This window comes from Gossypium hirsutum, chromosome A11 (genome assembly GCF_007990345.1).
Source record: "Gossypium hirsutum isolate 1008001.06 chromosome A11, Gossypium_hirsutum_v2.1, whole genome shotgun sequence".
Taxonomy (NCBI): Eukaryota; Viridiplantae; Streptophyta; class Magnoliopsida; order Malvales; family Malvaceae; genus Gossypium; species Gossypium hirsutum.
This window is the reverse complement of record NC_053434.1, coordinates 69,941,916-69,951,984: the sequence shown is the minus strand read 5'-3', so window position 1 is coordinate 69,951,984 and position 10,069 is coordinate 69,941,916.

Below are 10,069 nucleotides of genomic sequence, written 5' to 3'. Positions count from 1 at the left end.
GATTTTGATATATATATGATTTGATACGATATGCACATGATATGTATGATATGCACATGATGGATTCATTTATGCATGGGTTGGGTTTATATGGATGGAGGAAGTGCAAAAGGGCTTTGCCCCAGTTTACCGAAAAGGGCTTTGGCCCCAGTTTATTAAAAAGGGCTTTGCCCCAGTTATTAAAAGAGGCTAGGCCTCCAGTTATATGTTAAAGCAGCTATGCTGCCAGTGGAGAGTTTGGTTGGGTGGGTTGAGTTATTCCCCACATGGAGAGCTTGGTTGGTACGAGTGGAGAGTAGTGGTTGGTGGGTTGAGTAGTCTCCCCAAATGGGCTTGCATATGTTCATTGATGTTGCATGTATTATTGAAATGGGCCTATGGGCCATATTGTTACAGTAAAGGCTTCGACCCACTGATATGAATAATGAAAAGGCTTCGGCCCAGTGATATGAATAATGAAAAGGCTTCGGCCCAGTGATATGAATAATGTAAAGGCTTCAGCCCAGTATATGCTGAGCTTGAATTTGGGCTTAGGCCCAGCAGGCTAATATTGTTTTAGGCTCTGAAAGGGGCTTGTTGCACACTGAGTTTCCAAACTCACCCCTTTCCTTAACCTTGCAGGTAAGCCTTGATGTGAGGGCTTGGAGCTGGAGGGGATTCAGAGTGGCCACGGTGATCGCTTTTGGACTTTTGAAATAAGTGTTTGGTTTTCTTTAGTTATCTTATCTACTATTTATTTTTGGGTTGTAATAAGGCCATTTTAACTTTATTCTTTTTTCTTTTCTGGGATTATTTTATTTTTTTATAACTTTAAACTGGTTGATAGTAATTCAAATGGGCTAGACTTAGGACACGTTTTCAAAATGATACTTGCTTTCAAAATAACACAACGTCACGACTATTCGATTTATCAAAGATATCTACTCAAAGAAATTTCAACTCGTTATAACCTAGTGTGGCAATGGTTGTGGGCATGTCTAGGATTGGATCCAATCGAAGAGGTTGGTACTTAATCAGCCTTTATGGCTCACCTCCTCTGTTACGGATTCCTACCTGGTGCCCAGCTTCCATTCACTTGGTTAAGCTTAACAAAAGTTGGTTTAAAGCGCTAAAATGAAACGTGGATTTTTAACTTCAATGTGGCATGTCGGATTCGGCCATAACGTCTAGGCCGGGTTTGGGGTGTTACAATAAGGCTCTACTAGACCTTAAAACATGCTTGGAAAAAGGTTCGGGACTATTTAAAAACTTTAGGAAAATTAGAAAATTTTCATACATACAGGTTCACATGCCCGTGTGAACAAGCCGCGTGCTTCACACGGCTACCTGACACGCTCGTGTCTCAAGTCGTGTGAAAACAGGGAATACATATTGACTTGCACCACATGGTCAGAGACACGCTTATGGGCCATGGCCATGGAAACACCGGAGTGGTTGCTGACTTGGGTCACACGATCGGCCATATGCCTATGTGCTTGCCCATGTGTCACACACGGCCAGTAGAAACGCCCGTGTGTCTAGCCTATGTCAAACTTGTAGGGTATACTGACTTAATTCAAAGAGCTACCCCAGGGGACACACGGCCGTGTACCAAGACCATGTATCACACATGGTCAAGGCACACGACCGTGTGCTTGGTCGTGTGGAGTGAAAATAGGCTTGGTTGAAGCCACATTTCTCACCCCTTTCCCAAGCATACCTAAACCATAACATTTGTACCAATTCAACACATTAATAGGCAACCAAAACATGCTATTTCATACACATTTCATGCCATTTATAAATCATCCTCTTAACTACTCAAACCCATTGCCAAAACATACCAAATCAATATGCCAAATCCAAATATTACTTTACTAATATCCACATTTAGACATAACCCAAATCATCAAGCATTCACTAAACCAAAATAGCATCCAAACATCATCTTAAATTATACCAAAACTTACTATTTCTCAAACCATAGCACATCATTAACAATTTACTAAATACTTATCCATCAATCCATCAAAATGACCATATCAAGTCTACCAAAACATAAGGCATTATAAATACATCACATATCATATATTAACTCATAACATAAGCCAAATTCAACTTCATCAACAACACCATTTACAAGCCAACTTACATGGCTAAATTCAAAGTTCAAAACATGCCAAGATGACACTAGCCTATATGTGCCATATACCAAATATATACATAGCTTCAAAAGTACCAACAAGATGATTGATAGTGTGATGACGTTTTTTAACGATCCCTGAGTTCGAGCTAGCTTTGATAATCTATAAAACAAGAAAAGAGCACACGAAGTAAGCTTTAAAAGCTTAGTAAGCCATATACAAGTAAAGTCATCGTATTAATATTTGCATATCAATTCAAATATGCTAAGCAGAGATAAACACTTACAAGTTCACAAACCTTTCTCATTGTACACATATTCAATTTCATAATTGAATTCATCAAATACTTCCCTTTTCAATACTCGTATGAATCTCGTACGTACCTGAATCACTTAACTCATTCACACATTCTTTCTCGACTTGACTTTGGCCGTTGAACCAATTGGAATCATTAAGGATACTCAAAAATCACATAAAGCTTGTACAATTCCATATCCCAGATATGGTCTTACATGTCATCATATATCGATGCCACTGTCCTAGACATTGTCTTACACAAAATCATATAACGATGCCAATGTCCCAGACATGGTCTTACATGTAATCACAATACAACGCCAATGTCCCAGACATAGTCTTACATGTAATCACCTCTCGGCAACCTAATGTCATCACATTCGTATCCTATACTATTCCTAAGGTTCGTACGAGACTTTAGGATATTGTAACTTTGTCGATTCTTGCTCGTATTTTCTCGTTCAACATTCATAGCAATTCAATGATAATGAAACATATATATAATTCAATTTAAAGGCATTTATTTGCATATGAACTTACCTCGTATTAGGGATTGACGTATCGGGTCAACTATTCAATAACCTTCGATTTTCCTCGATCTAATTCTGATTTCTTTCTTTCAGGATCTATGTGAATTCAAAATCAACTCATTTATTCATTGATTCACAATTTAGTCCAAAAACACATATTTGGGTATTTTCACCTTTAGCCCCTAAATTTTTACATTTATTCAATTTAGTCCTTATTTCATAAAAACACAAATTACACAAAATCTCAATATTCCATGCTTGGCCGAATTACCCTTAAGCTCCTGGTAGCCCATATTTATCAACATTTCACACATTTAACCACACATTTTACAAATTTCACAATTTAAGCCAATTTAAGCATTTTAATCAAAAATCACTTTATAAAACATATTAATCTATCAACAATTATTCATTTTCCATCATCAACATTAAAAAAAATCAAGCTATCATCAATGGAAACTCACGAATTCATCAACAAATTCAGAAATTAGAGTACAGGCTAGTTAGTACTCAAAGCAATGATCACAAAAGCGTAGAAATTATCAAAAATCGAGCTCGAAACGTACCTCAATCAAAGCTTCAAAGGGTCGAACCCTAAAACACATTTGAAGCTTATTTTTCTTTTTAATTTTCGGTTAAGGATGATGATAATGAAGCTTATTTTCACTTTGTTTTATTTAATATTAACTTAATAACCTAATTACAATTTTAACCTTAATTAAAACCATTTAAAAATATTCATTTAATGGTAATTTATGTAAAATTCCACTATCAATGGTCTAATATCAACTTAAGGACCTTTCATTTAATAAGCCATGGCAATTAAACACTTTAAACAAGTAGAATGCAACTTTTGCATTTTATGCGATTTAGTCCTTTTATCAAATTAAACATTCAAATGCTAAAATTATTCCACGAAACTTTCACACATATCTAATCACATGCTATAAACAAAAAAATAATATTAAAAATAATTTTTTGACCTTGAATTTATGGTTTCGAAACCACTATTATGATTTAGCTAAAACCAAGTTGTTACAAACATACAATGCTCGATTGATGTTGAGCGTCTTTTCCAATTTTCCGCCTCTCTGCACAAATTCATCTTCTACAAAAGCTAGGGAAAAAATAAAAAAAAATTGAGGCACGGTCCCCCCAAACTTAAGTGGAACAATGTCCTCATTGTTCAAAACATCCAGCAGATAGAAAGAAGGACAAATACTTGAAAAGTAATTGTAGTTAGAAAATTATTTTTACAAAAATTAAAACAAAATAAAAATAAAAGTAATGTTCTAAAAAATAAAAATAAAATCAATGTCCTAAAATAAAGAAAACCCCCTCATTTATTTTTTGACCCATCACTTTTTGTGTTTGTCTGTAACACCCCAAACCCGACCTGGAAGTTCGGCTCGAATCTGGCGTGTCACATTGAAGTGTTTTTCGAAAACCATGTTTCCATTAAAAACCCTTCTTAATAATTAAAAACTTATACCCTTTTTAAACCTTGTTAGAAAACCTCAACTGAATAACATTCTTAACAACTTTCTAAAAACCTTGGCAGTTGCGAAAGCTTAATTTAAAAACAATTGTGGATACGTGATGTTTTGAACAATAGTAGTTGCTTTGGAAAACCGTGTTCTAATACTAACAATTATAACAATAATAAATAAAATTCCAAATTTGAAATCCAGAAAATTACAACGGCTTTACTACAACCTACATAAAAACATTTAAAAGTAATAATCAAAACTGTAACATAAACAGTGTGTGGCTTCCTCCGAGCCCCTCGCAGCTCCGATCCGTCTAAGGCTGGAAATTACCTGAAAGGTTATTAAACGGGGTGAGTTTACAAAAACTCAGTGTGAAATCCCCTACTATATAAAAGGAATAGTCAGTCATATAAAAGAATTAAAAGTTTGGCCCCAGCCCTACTTACAGTTTCAGTATCAATTGGGCCTTAGCCTATTTTAATAGACAGTACCAGATGGGACTTAGCCCATTACAGAATAAGAAACATTATCAGAACTAGAATCAAAATGAGAATTAGAATCAGAATTAGGTGACAGAATCAGAATCAGAATCAGTATCAGGTAACAGAATCAAAATCAGAATGTGAATGCAATCCCAACCCAATCCAGCCGTATACACCCTCGTACCAACCTTACACCATGTAGGGAGACAACTCGACCCAACCATCCGCTACACAGCATAGAATTTGCAGCATGGCTGCCAGAACAGATATTGTGACAGAGTCAACAGATACAGATATTGTGGTAGAGCCACCAGAACAGATAATGTGGCAAAGCCACTTAACAGAATACGTGGCACAAAGCCATTGATAACTGCATTATGTTAGGCACATAGCCTTCAACTAGAGTAACATAACCGGCACACAGCCTTAGGTAAATGTGATCGACACAGAGTCGTCAATAATCATATGTTGGCACATAGCGTTAGGCAAATACGTTTGGCACACAACCATAATCAGGTTGGCACAGAGCCATATGTAGGTTGGCGCAAAGCCATAATCAGAAGGCTTTAAGCCATCGGTAGCTGTATCATGTTAGGCACATAGCCATCAGTGACGGTAATATAGTCGGCACACAGCCTCGGGTAAATATGATCGGCGTTCAGCCATCGATCGGTCCACAGTCGTCTCGGGCGACCCATACGACCTTATCAAATCAGTACGAATATACGAATCTTAAGCCTTCGATGGATCCACAGTCATCAAGCAACCATGCGATCCTAACAGATTAGATCTTCCTCCGTACAAAATCCCAACCCATGCAACATGTCATGTGTGCAGAATGTCATGCCCATATTTGAATCAAACAATCACAGTCAAGTCATTCATATCACCAACATATATTCACAATCAAATCCGTCAACCACACAGTCCAAGTCAGTCACTTGCCCATAAGGGCAAAACTGTCATCTAACACTCTAGGGGCAAAATGGTAATTTTACCCTATAAGGGTATCTCGGTAATTCTACCCTACAGGGGTATTTTAGTATTTCTACCCTACAAGGGTATTTCGGTAATTCTATCCTACAGGGGTATTTTAGTAATTCTACCCTACAGGGGTATTTCGATATTTCTACCCTACAAGGGTATTTCGGTATTTCTATCCTACAGGGTATTTCAATAATTCTACCCTACAGGGGTATTTCGGTATTTTTACCCTACAAGGGTATTTTGGTATTTCTACCTTACAGGGGTATTTCAGTAATTCTACCCTACAGGGGTATTTCAGTATTTCTACCCTACAAGGGTATTTCGGTATTTCTACCCTACAAGGGTATTTCGGTAATTCTACCCTACAGGGGTATTTCAGTAATTCTACCCTACAGGGTTATTTCGGTATTTCTACCCTACAAGGGTATTTCAAAATTTCAACCCTACAAGGGTATTTTGGTATTTCTACCCTACAAGGGTATTTCGGTAATTCTACCCTATAGGGGTATTTCAATAATTTTGTAAATCGAGGGTAAAATGGTAATTTTGTAAATTGGGGGTACTTTGATAATTTTTACAAGTCGAGGGTATTTTAGTAATTTTACAAATCGAGGGTATTTTAGTAATTTTGCAAATTGAGGGTATTTCGATAATTTTACAAATCGAGGGTATTTCAGTAATTTTACAATGAATGGTATTTCGATAATTTTACAAATCGAGGGTATTTCAGTAATTTTACAATCAACAGTATTTCGGTAATTTGATATTTGGGTAATTTTATAAATCGGGGGTACTTTGGTAATTTTACAAGTCGAGGGTATTTCAGTAATTTTACAAATCGAGGGTATTTTAGTAATTTTACAAACTGAAGGTATTTCGGTAATTTTACAAATCGAGGGTATTTCAGTAATTTTACAATCGATGCTATTTCGGTAATTTTACAATCGATGCTATTTCGGTAATTTTATAAACTGGGGGTACTTTAGTAATTTTACAACTGGGGGTATTTCAGTAATTTGGTAAACTAAAGTATTCTAAACAGGGATAACAATACGAATGGGCCTAAAGCCCTTCTCGGCCCAAATGGGCCCACACGCTCGTGTGGCCCTTTTAGTCCAAATCTAGCCACAGATATGAGATCACTTAGCCTAGTCCAATATTTACTACACAATCAAACAACTTATCCAATTGGGCCTGTAGGCCCATTGGGCCCACATGGCCCCTTTCGGCCCATCGTGGCCCGAAGTAGCCATTCTACAACTAGAGTAGTGAGAAATACACACTTGATAGGAAACTGGAGTTAATTCGCGCTCCGAGCACTCTTAACCGGCGCCCAACCCAAACTAGCACACCATAAAGCGAAAGGGATCAGCCAAGAAAGGTACCCTTACTCTCCTCATGGTTCTCTCGATTTAAAGCCATCTTTGTATCCACTCTTATGTTAGCTTCTTGATGTGGGATCCCTCCATCATCAGAGTTTAAATTCAACACCAACTCTTGCCGCCCCCTGTTAGCAAAATAAATGCTCTTTGATTGCCATGAGTTTCGAACCCTGGACCTCCTTGCCAACTCTATGACGCCACCTTCCTGCCTCTTATGTGGCGCTACTTTGCCACTAGACCACAAGGCTTTTTGTGGCACAATTTCTCCAACAATATTCTTAAGGCCTACCTACTACACCCAGGGTTTGATTCACCTTAAACCAAAATTTTTGCTAGAGTCCAGGTTTGAACCCAAGACTTCTCCAACACTTCTCAGCACACTTAACCACTAAAACAAGCCTTCATTAACGAAATTTACATGCACAACAAAATATTATAAGCTGCCTTCAACCGCTTCCATGCTCAAGGCCCAAAACTTCTAGGCCCAAATTCAGGGTGTTACATTGTCCCCCTATCCATGCTAGTATCTTGCCTTGGTGTAGTGGAATCCTCAGGACCGGTTCCATGGCTTGATTATTGAATTTGGAAACTTAGGAATGTAATCAAAAGATTTAAATAAGCTCTAAAAAGCAGTTGATTCGATTAATCTCGAATCTTCGCGTACTTCTAGTACTTCCATTGCTGCTTGTTCATATGATGCAATAAATTCATAATTTTTGCCAATGTTACCAAATTCATAGAAGGTTGAGTAGACATAAAGGATGGTACAGGATTATCTGGTGGTTTTGTAATGTTGGATCGACTTCTGGTTTTGCTAACTCATCCTTATCAATCTGTACTATCTATTTTTTCCTTGTGATGTCACCTACTACTTTTGAGATATCATAAGCAGTGATTATACATTTGTGGAAAGGTTCTTCAATGTTTTGCATCGATATGTTACTTTTGCGACATATCAAAGTGATGAGTGATGGAGAATAATAATAACATGTTTTTCTTTCTGCACACTCTCGAATTGCGTTAATATCATATCCCAAAAGTCGAGGGTTAGTAGAATAGGGTTTGTTGTGACAGCCCAAATGTGACCCTAGTCGAAAAGTGGTTTCGGGACCACAAAACCGAGTCATAAAAATAATTAATCGTCATATTTGATGCTTATTATATGTATATATGCATGTGTGAAAATTTCATGTTTGAATTTTGTTAATTGTAAGTGAATTTTATTAAATAGGACTTGTGTGAGAAAATTTAGAAATGTGCTAGGCAAATGTTAAAGTGGCCTATTGATGCATGTTAGAAAATGCTTGTCCTTGCATGTCAAATTACCCAAAACTTTAGGTAGTGGCCGGCCATGCAATGGGTTAAACATATTATAAACATTTTGTGTTAATGTGTTATGTTAAAAATAATAAAATAAAAGGTTGGTAATAAAGTAATGAAAAGGGAGGGGTGATGAAAACAAAGTTGTTTCATCCATGCTCCTCCATTGCCGTGAATTGAAGGAAGAAAGAAGAGAAGGTTCGGTCACTTGGAGCTTAAGGGAGGTTAGTCATTTGTGTTAGATTTTCTTTAAACTTTAAGCTTGTTTCTAGTTAATTAGCTAGTTTCTTACATAACCCATGTCAAAATTATGAAAATCTTGGTGATGGTTTGAGTATTCGGTTTTAGTTATTAAAGGATGAGATTGGGTTATGGTTTTTATGTTTTATGGAGAATTGTTGAAGAGAAGGGTTTTAGTTAGTCAAATGATAAATTCTAATGTTCATGAGTACAATGGCCAAACATAAATTTGTCTAATGAATTGAACAAATGCCGTGTGAGTGATTGAAATGAATGAGTTGGAGGTTGGATCATATTAAGATTCGGCTTTGCACATAAATATTAAGAGTTTGATATTTTTATGATTTTTGGAAGGCAAATAAGGTTATGCTCAAGTTAAATACAAGATTATGGCTGATTTGTGTTTAGTGAGTTTCGGCCAAGGACTTTATGTGCATTCGGTTCAAGTAGCGTAAACGTGACGGGTAGAAAATGGTTGTTAATTGAGATAGTTTAAGGTATTTGTAAGTAGTTTGAATAAATGAACAATAACAATAATAAATCATCTTGTGAATTGGTGTAATTGCCGAATTTGAACTAGAAAGTTATTGAGTAATGTTTGTATGTTAAGTGATAGAATAGAGCGAATGCTTGGAATGTGATATGTATGAATTATAAGTTGGATTAAAGGCTGTTATATTGCCTTATCATTTTCGGGAATGTGCTATGTCAAAGAAATTGAGGGTTGATGTTTAAGTAAGGTAAGTATAGGTATATTCGGCTTGTAGCTCTATAAATGTGATATGAGTATTTTGTTTTGTAAATGAGTAGTAAGTATGTTAAGAATGGTTCTAAAATGTATATGGATGTCGTATGATTGTGTTTGATTGGGAAGTAAATTGTTTGATTTAGCTCAAGAGCTTAGAGGATCAAAGTTGGATAAGGGAAAGGAAAAAGTGGTCGAATAGCCGTTGAAATCGTTCGACAACATCCGAGGTAAGTTTTCGAGTAATGAAACTTAGTTTATGATTTGATTAAGTCATGACATATAAGCATAACAAATAAACGATGATATAATGATTCTACTTGAATTGTATATTGAGGTGATTAGTTTATACCTATGACGGGTAGCCAAATGTGTATAGAGATCATGATATAAAGCAAATCAAAATCATGCTCTTTGTATGTGGCTATTGAGCCGAAAATGGTAATGGTTGATAAGCGTCTTGTGTTTGAATT